At 50.0% G+C, this 16836-nt stretch overlaps 1 protein-coding gene across 2 annotated transcripts in view; it reads right to left on the reverse strand.

The window, feature by feature from the left end:
* The window catches only part of LOC144507814 (volume-regulated anion channel subunit LRRC8D-like), a 32654-nt gene that overhangs the window by 6086 nt on the left and 9732 nt on the right, over nt 1–16836 (reverse strand). The window contains exon 2 of one of the 2 annotated variants that reach the window (XM_078235140.1): nt 5962–6034. The exons of the other annotated variant lie outside the window; for it this stretch is intronic. The gene's annotated coding sequence lies outside the window, so the exon portion shown is untranslated. The remainder of the gene's footprint in view (nt 1–5961; nt 6035–16836) is intronic. 2 annotated transcript variants of the gene reach the window in all.

A 16836-nucleotide genomic window follows, 5' to 3' on the forward strand; every position in this document is an offset into this window, starting at 1 on the left:
GATAGGGCTTGAGTTTATTTCCTCTTGGGAAGCCTTGTTGAAGATTGCAATCCACCCCGCAGTCCCTCTCCGCCCCCCTCAATATCTCAACTCTATTCTGTCACCATGCGGGATTCTCAGGGTCTTGACAGGGTAAAGCTGAGAGGATGTTTCCCCTCATGGGAAAGTCTGCAACCAGAGAGTATAGTCTCAGAATAAAGAGGCATCAATTTAATACTGAGATGAGAAGGAATTTCTTCTCTCAGAGGGTTGAGTGTCTTTGGAACTCCTTGCCACACAGAGCTTTGGGCCAGAGTAATAGAATCACAGGATCCCTACAGCGCAGGAGGAGACCATTCAGCCCATCGAGCCTGTACTGACAATCCCACCCAGCCCCTAACCCCATAACCCCATGTATTTTACCATAGAACATAGAAAAGCTACGGCATAAACAGGCCCTTCGGCCCACAAGTTGCGCCGAACATGTCCCTACCTAATAGGCTTACCTATAACCCTCTATCTTACTAACTTCCATGAACTTATCCAAAAGTTCTGTCCCTGAGATAACCAAGTCTCTGTAATTGCCACCACATCACACTTCCAAGTAGTGATCCATGCTCTAAGCTCATCCATTTTGTTCACTACACTCCTTGCGTTAAAATACACACATCTCAACCCTTCGGTCTGAGCGCTCCCCTTCTCCGTCACCTGCGCATCCTCCCTCTCACACTGTCTACAAGCCCCTTTTATTTTTAAGCTAACCTCCTCTCTCCCAGTCACCTCATTTTGATTCCCACCCCCCAACCATTCTAGTTTAAACACTCCCCAGTAGCCTTAGCAAACCTTCCCGCCAGGATATTGGTCCCCCTGGGATTTAAGTGAAACCTGTCCTTTTTGTACAGGTCGCACCTGCCCCTAAAGAGGTCCCAATGATCCAGGAACCTGAATCCCTGCCCCCTGCTCCAATCCCTCAGCCACGCATTTATCCTCCACCTCATTCCGTTCCTTCCCTCACTGTCTCGTGGCACAGGCAGCAATCCCGAGATTACTACCTTTGCGTTCCTTCTTCTTAACTCCCTACCTAACTTCCTATATTCTCCTTTCATAACCCCTTCCCCTTTCCTGCCTATGTCAGTGGTACCGTATGCACCATGCTAGTGTCACGAATACGAAGGGGCAATTCAGCGTGCCCAATCCACCTTGGATTGTGGGAGAAAACCGGAGCACCTGGAGGAAACCCACGCAGACACGGGGAGAACGTGCAAACTCTGCATAGACAGTGACCCAAGCAAAGAATCAAACCCGGGTCCCTGGAGCTGTGAGGCAGCAGTGCTAACCACTGTGCCACCCGAACCCTTGTGTATATCTAAGGCTGAGATGGACAGATCTTTGATCAGTAAGGGAATCAAGGGTGAAGGGGAAAGGGCAGGAAAGTGGACGTGAGGAATGTGGGATCAGCCATGATCCTATTGAATGGTGAAGCAGGCTCGAGGGGCCGAATGGCCTATTCCTGTTCCTATTTCTTATGGTCTGATGGTTGTTGTTGTCCACGCACAAAATAAAGTCTCTCAACAGAGCTTTGTGGGTGGAAAGTCATGTCTCACAAATTTGATTGAGTTTTTTGAAGGGGTAACCAAGAAGGTGGATGAGGGCAGTGCAGTTGATGTTGTCTACATGGACTTTAACAAGGCCTTTGACAAGGTACCGCATGGTAGGTTGTTGCATAAGGTTAAATCTCACGGGATCCAGGGTGAGGTATCTAAATGGAGACAAAATTGGCTTCTTGACAAAAGCCAGAGGGTGGTTGTAGAAGGTTGTTTTTCACACTGGAGGCCTGTGATCAGCGGTGTGCCTCAGGGATCGGTGCTGGGTCCACTGTTATTTGTCATTTATATTAATGATTTGGATGAGAATATAGGGGGCATGATTAGTAAGTTTGCAGATGACACCAAGGTTGGTGGCGTAGTGGATAGTGAAGAAAGTTATCTCCGATTGCAACGGGATCTTGATCAATTGGGCCAGTGGGCTAACGAATGGCAGAAGGAGTTTAATTTAGATAAATACGAGGTGATGCATTTTGGTAGATTGAACCAGGGCAGGACTTACTCAGTTAATGGTAGGGTGCTGGGGAGAGTTACAGTCTTGTTGAAGTTGTACAAAACATTGGTAAGGCCACACTTGGAGTATTGTATGCAATTCTGGTCATCCTATTGTAGAAAGGATATTATTAAACTGGAAAGAGTGCAGTGGCCTGGTGGTATTATCACCAGATTCATCTGGAAATGCAGCTAATGTTCTGGGGATTCTGGGTTCGAATCCCGCCACGGCAGAAGATGGAATCTGAATTCAATGGGGGATAGATAGAGTGTACGTTCAAAGACTATTTCCTCGGGTGGATGGAGCTATTACAAGGGGGCATAACTATAGGGTTTGTGGTGGTAGATACAGGAAGGATGTCAGAGGTAGGTTCTTTACGCAGAGAGTGGTTGGGGTGTGGAATGGACTGCCTGCAGTGATAGTGGAGTCAGACACTTTAGGAACACTTAAGCGGTTATTGGATAGGCACATGGAGCACACCAGGATGATAGGGAGTGGGATAGCTTGATCTTGGTTTCAGATAAAGCTCGGCACAACATCGTGGGCCGAAGGGCCTGTTCTGTGCTGTACTGTTCTATGTTCTATGTTCTATGTTAAAGAGTGCAGAAAAGATTTACTAGGATGCTACCGGGACTTGATGGTTTGGGTTATAAGGAGAGGCTGGATAGACTGGGACTTTTTTCTCTGGAGCGCAGGAGGCTGAGGGGTGATCTTATAGAGGTCTATAAAATAATGAGGGGCACAGATCAGTTAGATAGTCAATATCTTTTCCCAAAGGTAGGGGAATCTAAAACTAGAGGGCATAGGTTTACGGTGAGAGGGGAGAGATACAAAAGTGTGCAGAGGGGCAATCTTTTCACACAGAGGGTGGTGAGTGTCTGGAACAAGCTGCCTGAGGTCGTTGTAGAGGCGGGTACAATTTTGTTTTTTAAAAAGCATTTAGATAGTTACATGGGTAAGATGGGTATAGAGGGATATGGGCCAAATGTGGACTATTGAGATTAGCTTAGGGCTTTAAAAAAAAAGGCGGCATGGACAAGTTGGGCTGAAGGGCCTGTTTCCATGCTGTAAACCTCTATGACTCCATGAACAGAGAGAGAAACACACAGATTGAACATTTCTGATCAATTGTCTTTCTGGTTGAGGTGGAAATTCCAGAGGTTTTGAACAATTGGAAAAGTTAAATCTGTTTCTCGCTCCACAGAATGTTGTCAGACCTGCCGAGAACATTTCCTGTTTTATCCATGTTTAGCTATTCGAGTTCCGGCAGCTGCAGTATTTCTGTGAAAATCTGTCCATCTCATTCCTGAAGACTCTGATTTGGTCTCTGCCTGTATCCACAGCCTTTCAAAGGGAGACTGGGTCCTGGAATTTAATCAGTAATGCTCTGAATTATCTCCCGACACGGCAGAGCTTTCATTTGAACTGTCTGCCCCCTTTGCTCTCTATCGACCACATACACCATCAGACCCAGGAGGTCATTTAGCCCATTTAATGAGATCATGACTGATCCAATGTGATAATCCTCAACTCCACTTTCCCACCTTATCCCCATAACCCTCAATTCCCTTACTGTTTAAAAATCTATCTATCTCAGCCTGGGACAAACTTAGCGGTGCCACAGTGGTGGGATGGCACGGTGGCAAAATGGTTAGCATTGCTGCCTCATAGCGTCATGGACCTGGGTTCGATTCCTGGCTTGGGTCACTGTCTGTGCAGAGTCTACACATTCTGCCCGTGTCTGCGTGGGTTTCCTCTGGGTGCTCCAGTTTCTTCCCAAAAACTCCAAAGATGTGCGGGTTAGGTTGATTGGCCATGCTAAATTGCCCTTTAGTGTCAGGGGGACTAGGAGGGTAAATATGTGGGGTTATGGGGATAGGACCTGGGTGGGATTGTTGTCGATGCAGGTTCGATGGGCCAAATAGCATCTATCTGCACGGTAGATTCTATGATTCTACGGCCCGCTGCGGTAAAGAATTCCACAGATTCACTCCCCTCTGAGAGAAGAAATTCCTCCTCATCTCTGCCTTAAAAGGGTGACCCCATTACTCTGAGATGATGCCCTCTGGTCCTAGACTCTCCCACAAGGAGAAACAACCTCTCAGCATCCCCTGAGAATCCGATATGTCTCAATAAGTTTGCCTCTCATTCTTCGAAACTCCAATGAGTACAGGTCTTACCTACTCAACCTCTCCTCATAAGAAAATCCCTCCATACCCAGGATCAACCGAGTGAACCTTCTCTGGACTGCCTCCAACATACTCCTTTGATTGTGTGGGACATCCCCATCAGCTCCACACGCAGAGGAACACAAGCTTAATGCACGGACAGTCCTTGGTAATGAACCCCTGTGAGTTGTCCTGGTGAATCTGTGCTGCATCCACTCTGATAACCATGTATCCTTCCTGAGGTCAGATACTCCGGACTGAATGAGTTCTCCAGGAATTCCGGGAGACTGAACAAAGAACAAAGAACAATACAGCACAGGAACAGGCCCTTTGGCCCTCCAAGCCCGCACCGCTCCCTGGTCCAAACTAGACCATTCTTTTGTATCCCTCCATTCCCACTCCGTTCATGTGGCTATCTAGATAAGTCTTAAACGTTCCCAGTGTGTCCGCCTCCACCACCTTGCCCGGCAGCGCATTCCAGGCCCCCACCACCCTCTGTGTAAAATATGTCCTTCTGATATCCGTGTTAATCTTCCCCTCCCCTCACCTTGAACCTATGACCCCTCGTGAACGTCACCACCGACCTGGGAAAAAGCTTCCCACCGTTCACCCTATCTATGCCTTTCATAATTTTATACACCTCTATTAGGTCACCCCTCATCCTCCGTCTTTCCAGTGAGAACAACCCCAGTTTACCCAATCTCTCCTCATAACTAAGCCCTTCCATACCAGGCAGCATCCTGGTAAACCTCCTCTGCACTCTCTCTAAAGCCTCCACGTCCTTCTGGTAGTGTGGCGACCAGAACTGGGCGCAGTATTCCAAATGCGGCCAAACCAACGTTCTATACAACCGCAATATCAGACCCCAACTTTTATACTTTATGCCCCGTCCTATAAAGGCAAGCATGCCATATGCCTTCTTCACTACCTTCTCCACCTGTGCCGTCACCTTCAAGGATCTGTGGACTTGCACACCCTTGTCCCTCTGCGTATCTACACCCTTTATCGTTCTGCCATTTATCGTATAGCTCCCCCCTACGTTAGTTCTACCAAAATGCATCACTTCGCATTTATCTGGATTGAACTCCATCTGCCATTTCTTTGCCCAAATTTCCAGCCTATCTATATCCTTCTGTAGCCTCTGACAATGCTCCTCACTATCTGCAAGTCCAGCCATTTTCGTGTCGTCCGCAAACTTACTGATCACCCCAGTTACACCTTCTTCCAGATCGTTTATATAAATCACAAACAGCAGAGGTCCCAATACAGAGCCCTGCGGAACACCACTAGTCACAGGCCTCCAGCCGGAAAAAGACCCTTCCACTACCACCCTCTGTCTTCTGTGACCAAGCCAGTTCTCCATCCATCTAGCCACCTCCCCCTTTATCCCATTAGATCCAACCTTTTGCACCAACCTACCATGAGGGACTTTGTCAAACTGGATAAGTATCCAGCTATTCTGGATAAGTGTCCAGCTATTCTGTCCCCATGGACTGATTTCTCTGAAGTGGTGTTAAACTGATGGGTAAATGGTGCAGTTCTGTTCTGCATTGATAGCACCATAGAAATTATGTGGATATGTAACCAGACAGATCACTTAAAGTTCCTTTCAGGAAAGGGATCGATTCCTACTTCTGGACAAGCCAACAGGGCTCCACATCAGAAAGGAGCCTCCGCCAACCCCCCCAGACACTGGGGTCCGGCAATGAGAGATCACCTCATTAACAGCCACTACATTCGACAGGAGATTTGAGATAGAGACGATTGAGTCACCAAACAAAGTTTGAAACCTGGAACAACAGGAATAGATGTGGGTCAAACTGTGAGTGGCTAAAACCATAGGTGAGGAGCGCAAGCTCTTCAGTGAAGTATGTGCTACAAGGATATTTAGTGAACCAGGTAACCTGCATTTTGCTAACACCTAACTGAGTAAAATACACCTTGGAAGCGATGATCAAACAAAATTGGACATTGAACCACAGGGGAGATGTTAGGACAACAAGGAAAAAAGAACAGCACAGGAACAGGCCTTTCAAGCTTGTGCCGGTCACGATGCCTGAACTAAACTAAAAAACACCTTCTGCCCTTACTCGGTCCGTATCCCTCTATTCCCTCCCTATTCACGTACCCATCCAGATCCCTCTTAAATGTTGCTAATGTGCCTGTTTCCACCACCTCCTCTGGTAGCACGTCACAGGCGCCCGCGACTGTGTGTGAGAAAAACTCCCCCCCCCGCACATCTCCCTTAAACTTTCCCCCCTCACCTTGAACCTGTGCCCCCCTTGTAATTGACATTTCCACCCTGGGAAAAAGCCTCTGACTCTCCACCCTGTCTACGCCTCTCATAATTTTGTAGACCTCTATCTGGTCTCCCCTCAGCCTCTGTCTTTCCAGTGAAAACAATCCTAGTTTATTCAACCTCTCCTCATAGTCAACACCCTCGAGACCCGGCAACATCCTGGTGAACCTTCTTTGCACCCTCTCCAAAGCTTCCATGTCCTTCTGGTAGTGTGGCGACCAGAACTGCACGCAATATTCCAAATGTGGCGTAAGCAAGGTTTTATATAGCTGCAACATGGTTTCCCATCTCTTGTACTCAATGCTCTGGCCAATGAAGGCAAATATGCCATATGCCTTCTTAATCATCTTGGCCACCTGTGTTCCCACTATTAGGGAACTGTGGACCTGCACGCCCAGATCCCTCTGGATGTTAGTTTTCCTAAGGGTTCTGCCATTTACAGTATAATTCACACCTAAATTTGATCCTCCAAAATGCATCACTTTGCATTTGTCCAGATTAAACTTAATCTGCCCTAGTCTCCAATCTATCTATATCCTGTTGCATCCTCTGCACTGTCAGCAACTCCACCCATCTTCGTGTCATCTGCAAATGTACTAATCAGACCACCCACATTTTCCTCCAGATCATTTATATACACTACAAACAACAGAGATCCCAGCACTGATCCCTGTGGAACACCACTAGCTTCAGATCTCCATTCTGAAAAACACCCTTCCCCGCTACACTCTGTCTTCTATAACCAAGCAAGTTCTGTATCCATCTCGCCAACATACCATCAATCCCCATGTGATTTTTGTATTTGTACCAGTCTGACATGTGGGACTTGTCAGACATCTTTCTAAAGTCCATATAAACTACATCCACAGCACGTCCCTCATCAATCATCTTAACTTTGTCACCTCTTCAAAAAACTCAATTAAGTTGGTGAGACATGACTTTCCCCATACAAAACCATGCTGCCTCTCACTAACTAGTTCATTTTCTTCCAAATGTGCATATATCCTGTCCCTCCATATCTTCCCCACCACTGACGTCAGGCTCACCGCCCTATAATTTCTGGATTACCCCTGCTGTCTTTCTCCAACAAGGGAACAACACTGGCTATTCTCCAATCCTCTGGAACTTCGCCTATGGTCAAAGATATCTGTTAAAGCCCCAACCATTTCTCCTCTTGCTTCCCGCAGTAACCTGGGATAGATCCCATCCGGCCCTGGGGACTCGTCTACCTTAATGCAATTTAGGAAACTCAAAGGACAAGGTTGACCAAACGTTTAAAGGTGGAAAGAGAGGTGGAGGGAGGGAATTCCAGAGCTTGGGATCCTGGGCAGCTGAAGACGTGTCTGCCAAAGGTGCAATGGTTAAACTCGGGAACGTACAAGAGGCCGGAGTGCAGAAACCTCGGAGGGTTCGAGGCTACAGGAGGTTGAAGATAGGGAGGGGGGATTGGAAAACATTGCTGGGAATTTTAAAATCAAGGTGTTGCTTAGCAATAGAGGAATAGGATACCTCTGCTCACAAAGGTTGAATCAAATTGGACTGCAATGGATTATTTAACTGGGTCCAGTTTCAATAAGATCACCTCTCATCCTCCGAAACTCCAGAGAGTTTGTTTACTCAGCCTTTCACAGAGCAAGCCCTTCATCCCAGGGACACTCCAGTGACCCCTCAATGTACTGCCTACAGTGCCAGTATATCCTTCCATAAAGGTGACACGAGTATCCAGAGAGTAACAAAGGGAAAATGGAGACAGTTAAAGGAAAGAAGCCTGCAGCAGGAATGCTCCCCAAGTTTGAAGCCTGGAGGGTGGGTGTACCCAACCTGAGCAGTGCCCAATCCCCACGCCCCAATCTGTCACTCACTGCGCAGGGTTATGGGATAGGGTGGGGAGAGGGCCTGGGTAAGACACTCCGTCAGAACGGTACAGACTCGATGGGCCAAATGGCCTCTTTCTGTTGTGTAGGGATGAGACAGAGTACAGGAATGAGATAGAGAATCTGGCAACAATAATCTCTCCCTCAATGTCAGTAAAACGAAGGAGATTGTCATCGACTTCAGGAAGCGTAAAGGAGAACATGCCCCTGTCTACATTCAATGGGGATGAAGTAGAAAGGGACGAAAGCTTCAAGTTTTTAGGTGTCCAGATCACCATCAACCTGTCCTGGTCCCCCCATGCCGACACTATAGTTAAGAAAGCCCACCAACACCTCTACTTTCTCAGGAGGCAAAGGAAATTGGGCATGTCAGCTACGACTCTCACCAACTTTTACAGATGCACCATAGAAAGCATTCTTTCTGGTTGTATCACAGCTTGGTATGGGCTCCTGCTCTGCCCAAGACCACAAGAAACTACAAAAGGTTGTGAATGTAGCCCCGTCCATCACGCAAACCAACCTCCCAACCATTGACTCTGTCTACACTTCCCGCTGCCTCGGGAAAGCAGACAGCATAATTAAGGACCCCATGCACCCCGGACATTCTCTCATCCACCTTCTTCCTTCGGGAAAAAGATCCAAAAGTCTGAGGTCACGTACCAACTGACTCAAGAACAGCTTCTTACCTGTTGCCACCAGACCTTTGAATGAACCTCCCTCGCATTAAGTTGATCTTTCTCTACACCCTAGCTATGACTGTAACACTACATTCTGCACTCTCTCCTTTCCTTCTCTATGAATGGTATGCTTTGCCTGTGCAGCGTGCAAGAAACAATACTTTTCACTGTATACTAATACATGTGACAATAATAAATCAAATCAAATTTGCTGATTCTAGGATTGTGCAGCCTGTAGTAGTTTATCATCTTGGACAGTCTCCTCACACACTATCTCATTGGCCTACCCAACCCTCACACTGTTACATCCTGCCTTATCTCATTCCCATTGACAGAATGGCTGACAGGGAGGGAGGGAGGGATGCACGCAAAATCCCTCAGCACTGACCCTCTGACAGTGCGGCACTCCCTCAGTACGGACCCCCTGACAGTGCAGCACTCCCTCAGTACTGACCCCCTGACAGTGCAGCACTCCCTCAGCACTGACCCTCTGACAGTGCAGCACTGCCTCAGTACTGACCGTCTGATAGTGCAGCACTCCCTCAGTACTAACCCTCTGACAGTGCGGCACTCCCTCAGTACTAACCCTCTGACAGTGCGGCACTCCCTCAGCACTGACCCTCTGACAGTGCAGCACTCCCTCAGTACTGACCCTCTGACAGTGCAGACCTCCCTCAGTACTGACCCTCTGGCAGTGTGGCACTCCCTCAGTGCTGACTCTCTGACAGTACAGCACTCCCTCAGTACTGACCCCCTGACAGTGCAGCACTCCCTCAGCACTGACCCTCTGACAGTGCAGCACTGCCTCAGTACTGACCGTCTGATAGTGCAGCACTCCCTCAGTACTAACCCTCTGACAGTGCGGCACTCCCTCAGTACTAACCCTCTGACAGTGCGGCACTCCCTCAGTACTAACCCTCTGACAGTGCGGCACTCCCTCAGCACTGACCCTCTGACAGTGCAGCACTCCCTCAGTACTGACCCTCTGACAGTGCAGACCTCCCTCAGTACTGACCCTCTGGCAGTGTGGCACTCCCTCAGTGCTGACTCTCTGACAGTACAGCACTCCCTCAGTACTGACCCGCTGACAGTGCGACGCTCCCTCAGTACTGACCCTCTGACAGTGCAGCACTCCCTCAGTACTGACCCTCTGACAGAGCAGCACTCCCTCAGTATTGACCCTCTGACAGTGCGGCACTCTCTCAGTACTGACCCTCTGACAGTGCAGCACTCCCTCAGTACTGACCTGCTGACAGTGCAACACTCCCTCAGTACTGACCCTCTGACAGTACAGCACTCCCTCAGTACTGACCCTCTGACAGTGCAGCACTCCCACAGCACTGACCCTCTGACAGTCCAGCACTGCCTCAGTACTGACCTGCTGACAGTGCGACACTCCCTCAGTACTGACCCGCTGACAGTGTGACACTCCCTCAGTACTGACCCTCTGACAGTGCAGCACTCCCTCAGTACTGACCCTCTGACAGTGCAGACCTCCCTCAGTACTGACCACTCTGGCAGTGTGGCACTCACTCAGTACTGACCCTCTGACAGTGTGGCACTCCCTCAGTGCTGACTCTCTGACAGTACAGCACTCCCTCAGTACTGACCCGCTGACAGTGCGACGCTCCCTCAGTACTGACCCTCTGACAGTGCAGCACTCCCTCAGTACTGACCCTCTGACAGTGCGGCACTCTCTCAGTACTGACCCTCTGACAGTGCGGCACTCTCTCAGTACTGACCCTCTGACAGTGCGGCACTCTCTCAGTACTGACCCTCTGACAGAGCAGCACTCCCTCAGTACTGACCCTCTGACAGTGCGGCACTCTCTCAGTACTGACCCTCTGACAGTGCAGCACTGCCTCAGTACTGACCTGCTGACAGTGCGACACTCCCTCAGTACTGACCCGCTGACAGTGTGACACTCCCTCAGTACTGACCCTCTGACAGTGCAGCACTCCCTCAGTACTGACCCTCTGACAGTGCAGCACTCCCTCAGTACTGACCCTCTGACAGTGTGGCACTCCCTCAGTGCTGACCCTCTGACCGTGTGGCACTCCCTCAGTACTGACCCTCTGACAGTGCAGCACTCCCTCAGCACTGACCCTCTGACAGTGCAGACCTCCCTCAGTACTGACCCTCTGGCAGTGTGGCACTCACTCAGTACTGACCCTCTGACAGTGTGGCACTCCCTCAGTGCTGACTCTCTGACAGTACAGCACTCCCTCAGTACTGACCCGCTGACAGTGCGACGCTCCCTCAGTACTGACCCTCTGACAGTGCGGCACTCTCTCAGTACTGACCCTCTGACAGTGCACCACTCCCTCAGTACTGACCTGCTGACAGTGCGACACTCCCTCAGTACTGACCCACTGACAGTGTGACACTCCCTCAGTACTGACCCTCTGACAGTACAGCACTCCCTCAGTACTGACCCTCTGACAGTGCAGCACTCCCTCAGCACTGACCCTCTGACAGTGCAGCACTGCCTCAGTACTGACCTGCTGACAGTGCGACACTCCCTCAGTACTGACCCTCTGACAGTACAGCACTCCCTCAGTACTGACCCTTTGACAGTGCAGCACTCCCTCAGCACTGACCCTCTGACAGTCCAGCACTGCCTCAGTACTGACCTGCTGACAGTGCGACACTCCCTCAGTACTGACCCGCTGACAGTGTGACACTCCCTCAGTACTGACCCTCTGACAGTGCAGCACTCCCTCAGTACTGACCCTCTGACAGTGCAGACCTCCCTCAGTACTGACCACTCTGGCAGTGTGGCACTCACTCAGTACTGACCCTCTGACAGTGTGGCACTCCCTCAGTGCTGACTCTCTGACAGTACAGCACTCCCTCAGTACTGACCCGCTGACAGTGCGACGCTCCCTCAGTACTGACCCTCTGACAGTGCAGCACTCCCTCAGTACTGACCCTCTGACAGAGCAGCACTCCCTCAGTACTGACCCTCTGACAGTGCGGCACTCTCTCAGTACTGACCCTCTGACAGTGCAGCACTCCCTCAGTACTGACCTGCTGACAGTGCGACACTCCCTCAGTACTGACCCTCTGACAGTACAGCACTCCCTCAGTACTGAACCTCTAACAGTGCAGCACTCCCTCAGCACTGACCCTCTGACAGTGCAGCACTGCCTCAGTACTGACCTGCTGACAGTGCGACACTCCCTCAGTACTGACCCTCTGACAGTACAGCACTCCCTCAGTACTGACCCTTTGACAGTGCAGCACTCCCTCAGCACTGACCCTCTGACAGTCCAGCACTGCCTCAGTACTGACCTGCTGACAGTGCGACACTCCCTCAGTACTGACCCGCTGACAGTGTGACACTCCCTCAGTACTGACCCTCTGACAGTGCAGCACTCCCTCAGTACTGACCCTCTATCAGTGCAGACCTCCCTCAGTACTGACCACTCTGGCAGTGTGGCACTCACTCAGTACTGACCCTCTGACAGTGTGGCACTCCCTCAGTGCTGACTCTCTGACAGTACAGCACTCCCTCAGTACTGACCCGCTGACAGTGCGACGCTCCCTCAGTACTGACCCTCTGACAGTGCAGCACTCCCTCAGTACTGACCCTCTGACAGAGCAGCACTCCCTCAGTACTGACCCTCTGACAGTGCGGCACTCTCTCAGTACTGACCCTCTGACAGTGCAGCACTCCCTCAGTACTGACCTGCTGACAGTGCGACACTCCCTCAGTACTGACCCTCTGACAGTACAGCACTCCCTCAGTACTGACCCTCTAACAGTGCAGCACTCCCTCAGCACTGACCCTCTGACAGTGCAGCACTGCCTCAGTACTGACCTGCTGACAGTGCGACACTCCCTCAGTACTGACCCGCTGACAGTGTGACACTCCCTCAGTACTGACCCTCTGACAGTGCAGCACTCCCTCAGTACTGACCCTCTGACAGTGCAGCACTCCCTCAGTACTGACCCTCTGACAGTGTGGCACTCCCTCAGTGCTGACCCTCTGACCGTGTGGCACTCCCTCAGTACTGACCCTCTGACAGTGCAGCACTCCCTCAGCACTGACCCTCTGACAGTGCAGATCTCCCTCAGTACTGACCCTCTGGCAGTGTGGCACTCACTCAGTACTGACCCTCTGACAGTGTGGCACTCCCTCAGTGCTGACTCTCTGACAGTACAGCACTCCCTCAGTACTGACCCGCTGACAGTGCGACGCTCCCTCAGTACTGACCCTCTGACAGTGCAGCACTCTCTCAGTACTGACCCTCTGACAGTGCACCACTCCCTCAGTACTGACCTGCTGACAGTGCGACACTCCCTCAGTACTGACCCACTGACAGTGTGACACTCCCTCAGTACTGACCCTCTGACAGTACAGCACTCCCTCAGTACTGACCCTCTGACAGTGCAGCACTCCCTCAGCACTGACCCTCCGACAGTGCAGCACTGCCTCAGTACTGACCTGCTGACAGTGCGACACTCCCTCAGTACTGACCCTCTGACAGTGCAGCACTCCCTCAGTACTGACCCTCTGACAGTGCAGCACTCCCTCAGCACTGACCCTCTGACAGTGCAGCACTCCCTCAGTACTGACCCTCTGACAGTGTGGCACTCCCTCAGTGCTGACCCTCTGACCGTGTGGCACTCCCTCAGTACTGACCCTCTGACAGTGCAGCACTCCCTCAGCACTGACCCTCTGACAGAGCAGCATTTGCGGTGTCAGCCATGTCTATGGCTGGAGCCTGGGTCTCAGTGGGTGAGAATGCAAAAACAGTTGGATGCATGGTGTTGCTATTTAAAAAACAGTTGAGATTCCTGGCTGGGATGTTTAACTCACTGTTGACTGGAGTTACAAACAGGGCAGTCTGCATTGGCAGGCTCTCCCCTCACACAGTGTGTGACTGGGACAGTACAATGTACCAATGGCAGGATTGGGCACATCCTGTCCGCTGCTTCTTACAGGAAATGCACTGACTGTCCCTGACACTCCAGCACCATCCCTAACCACTACCTCTGCTGCTGTACCTGTTGCGAGCTCCTCCACTGTGCGCGGCTTGTGACTGGGAGCAGGCTAAATGATGGGCTGTCACTCAAACTGAATTGAGACAGCCTCACCATGCCATTGGCTTCACAGTGACCCTGGCACATGCTCAGTCAATGGGAAGGGAGTGGCTATGGGAGGTGGGCAGGTCCTGGGGAACTCAGGGGGAGGGCCAGATAGGCTGGTTCAATGGAAGGGCCACTGGTTTTCTGTAAACTCTTCAAGTGAAGCTTGAGGTTGTGTCTGGGTGGTTCAAAGAGATTCTCCAATCACACAATTCACCACCTAAAAAACAGGTCCAATAATTTAAATGAACTTTCTGAGAACTTATCCAGAAACTTCTTCATCTTGTCCAATAGAAACACAGAGCTCTGCACCATCCTGTCCAATAGAAACACAGGACTCTGCACCACCCTGTCCAATAGAAACACAGGGCTCTGCACCACCCTGTCCAATAGAAACACAGGACTCTGCACCATCCTGTCCAATAGAAACACAGGACTCTGCACCACCCTGTCCAATAGAAACACAGGACTCTGCACCATCCTGTCCAATAGAAACAAGGTGGCACAGTGGTTGGCACTGCTGCCTCACAACGCCAGGGATCCAGGTTCGATTCCCAGCCTCGGGTCACTGTCTGTGCGGAGTTTGCGCATTCTCCCCGTGTCTATGTGGGTTTCCTCCGGATGCTCCGGTTTCTTCCCACATTCCAAAGACGTGCTGGTTAGGTGCATTGACCATGCTAAATTCTCCCTCAGTGTTACCTGATACCTGAACAGACACCAGAGTGTGGCCTCTAAGGAATTTTCACAGCAACTTCATTGTGCTGGTAATATAAGCCTACTTACAACATTAGAAATTACAACATGCTGCTGTGCAGAGGGACCTGGGGGTCCTTGTGCATGAGACGCAAAAACCCAGTCTGCAGGTGCAACAGGGGTGATCAAGAAGGCAAATGGGATGTTGGCCTATATCGCAAGGGGGATAGAATATAAAAGCAGAGATGTCTTGCTGCATCTGTACAGGGCATTGGTGAGGCCGCAGCTGGAATACTGTGTGCAGTATTGGTCCCCTTATTTGCGGAAGGATATATTGGCCTTGGAGGGAGTGCAGAGAAGGTTCACCAGGTTGATACCAGAGATGAGGGGTGTTGATTCTGAGGAGAGACTGAGCAGATTGGGTTTGTATTCGTTGGAATTTAGAAGGCTGAGGGGGGATCTTACAGAGACCTATAAGATAATGAAGGGGCTGGATAAGGTAGAGATGGAGAGATTCTTTCTACTTAGAAAGGAAACCAGAACTAGAGGGCACAGCCTCAAAATAAAGGGGGGTCAGTTTAGGACAGAGTTGAGGAGGAACTTCTTCTCTCAGAGGGTGGTGAATCTCTGGAATTCTCTGCCCACTGAAGTGGTGGAGGCTACCTCGTTGAATATGTTTAAATCACGGATAGATGGATTCCTGATCGGTAAGGGAATTAGGGGTTATAGGGATCAGGCGGGTAAGTGGAACTGATCCACTTCAGATAGGCCATGATCTTATTGAATGGCGGGGCAGGTTCGAGGGGCTAGATGGCCTACTCCTGCTCCTATTTCTTATGTTCTCATGTTCTTATGTACTTGTGACTAATAAATAAAATTTATTTTAATTTGCCTCGTCCACGATCATCCTCAACACCGGTGCCCCACAAGGCTGTGTTCTCAGCCCCATACTATACTCCTTATACACCTATGACTGTGTGGCCAAATTCCCCTCCAATTCGATGTTCAACTTTGCTGACGACACCACCATAGTGGGTCGGATCTCAGACAATGATGAGACAGAGTACAGGAATGGGATAGAGAATCTGGTGAACTGGTGCGGCAACAATAATCTCTCCCTCAATGTCAACAAAACGAAGGAGATTGTCATCGACTTCAGGAAGCATAAAGGAGAAAATGCCCCTGTCTACATCAATGGGGACGAAGTAGAAAGGGTCGAAAGCTTCAAGTTTTTAGGTGTCCAGATCACCAACAACCTGTCCTGGTCTCCCCATGTCGACACTATAGTTAAGAAAGCTCCACCAACGCCTCTACTTTCTCAGAAGACTAAGGAAATTTGGCATGTCAGCTACGACTCTCACCAACTTTTACAGATGCACCATAGAAAGCATTCTTTCTGGTTGTATCACAGCTTGGTATGGCTCCTGGCTCTGCCCAAGAAACTACAAAGGGTCGTGAATGTAACCCAATCCATCACGCAAACCAGCCTCCCATCCATTGACTCTGTTTACACTTCCTACCGCCTCAGAAAAGCAGCCAGCATAATTAAGGACACCACGCATACCAGACATTCTCTCTTCCACCTTCTTCCTTCGGGAAAAAGGTACAAAAGCCTGAGGGCACGTACCAACCGACTCAAGAACAGCTTCTTCCCTGCTGCCGTAGGATGTTTGAATGGACCTACCTTGCATTAAGTTGATCTTTCTCTACACTCTAGCTATGACTGTAACACGACATTCTGCACTCTCTCCTTTCCTTCTCTATGAACGGTATGCTTTGTCTGTACAGCATGCAAGAAACAATACTTTTCACTGTATCCCAATACATGTGACAATAATAAATCAAATCAAATAGAAACACAGGACTCTGCACCACCCTGTCCAATAGAAACACAGGACTCTGCACCATCTGGTCCAATAGAAACACAGGGCTCTGCACCATCCTGTCCAATAGAA

This window comes from Mustelus asterias, chromosome 19 (assembly GCF_964213995.1).
Source record: "Mustelus asterias chromosome 19, sMusAst1.hap1.1, whole genome shotgun sequence".
Classification (NCBI taxonomy): domain Eukaryota; kingdom Metazoa; phylum Chordata; class Chondrichthyes; order Carcharhiniformes; family Triakidae; genus Mustelus; species Mustelus asterias.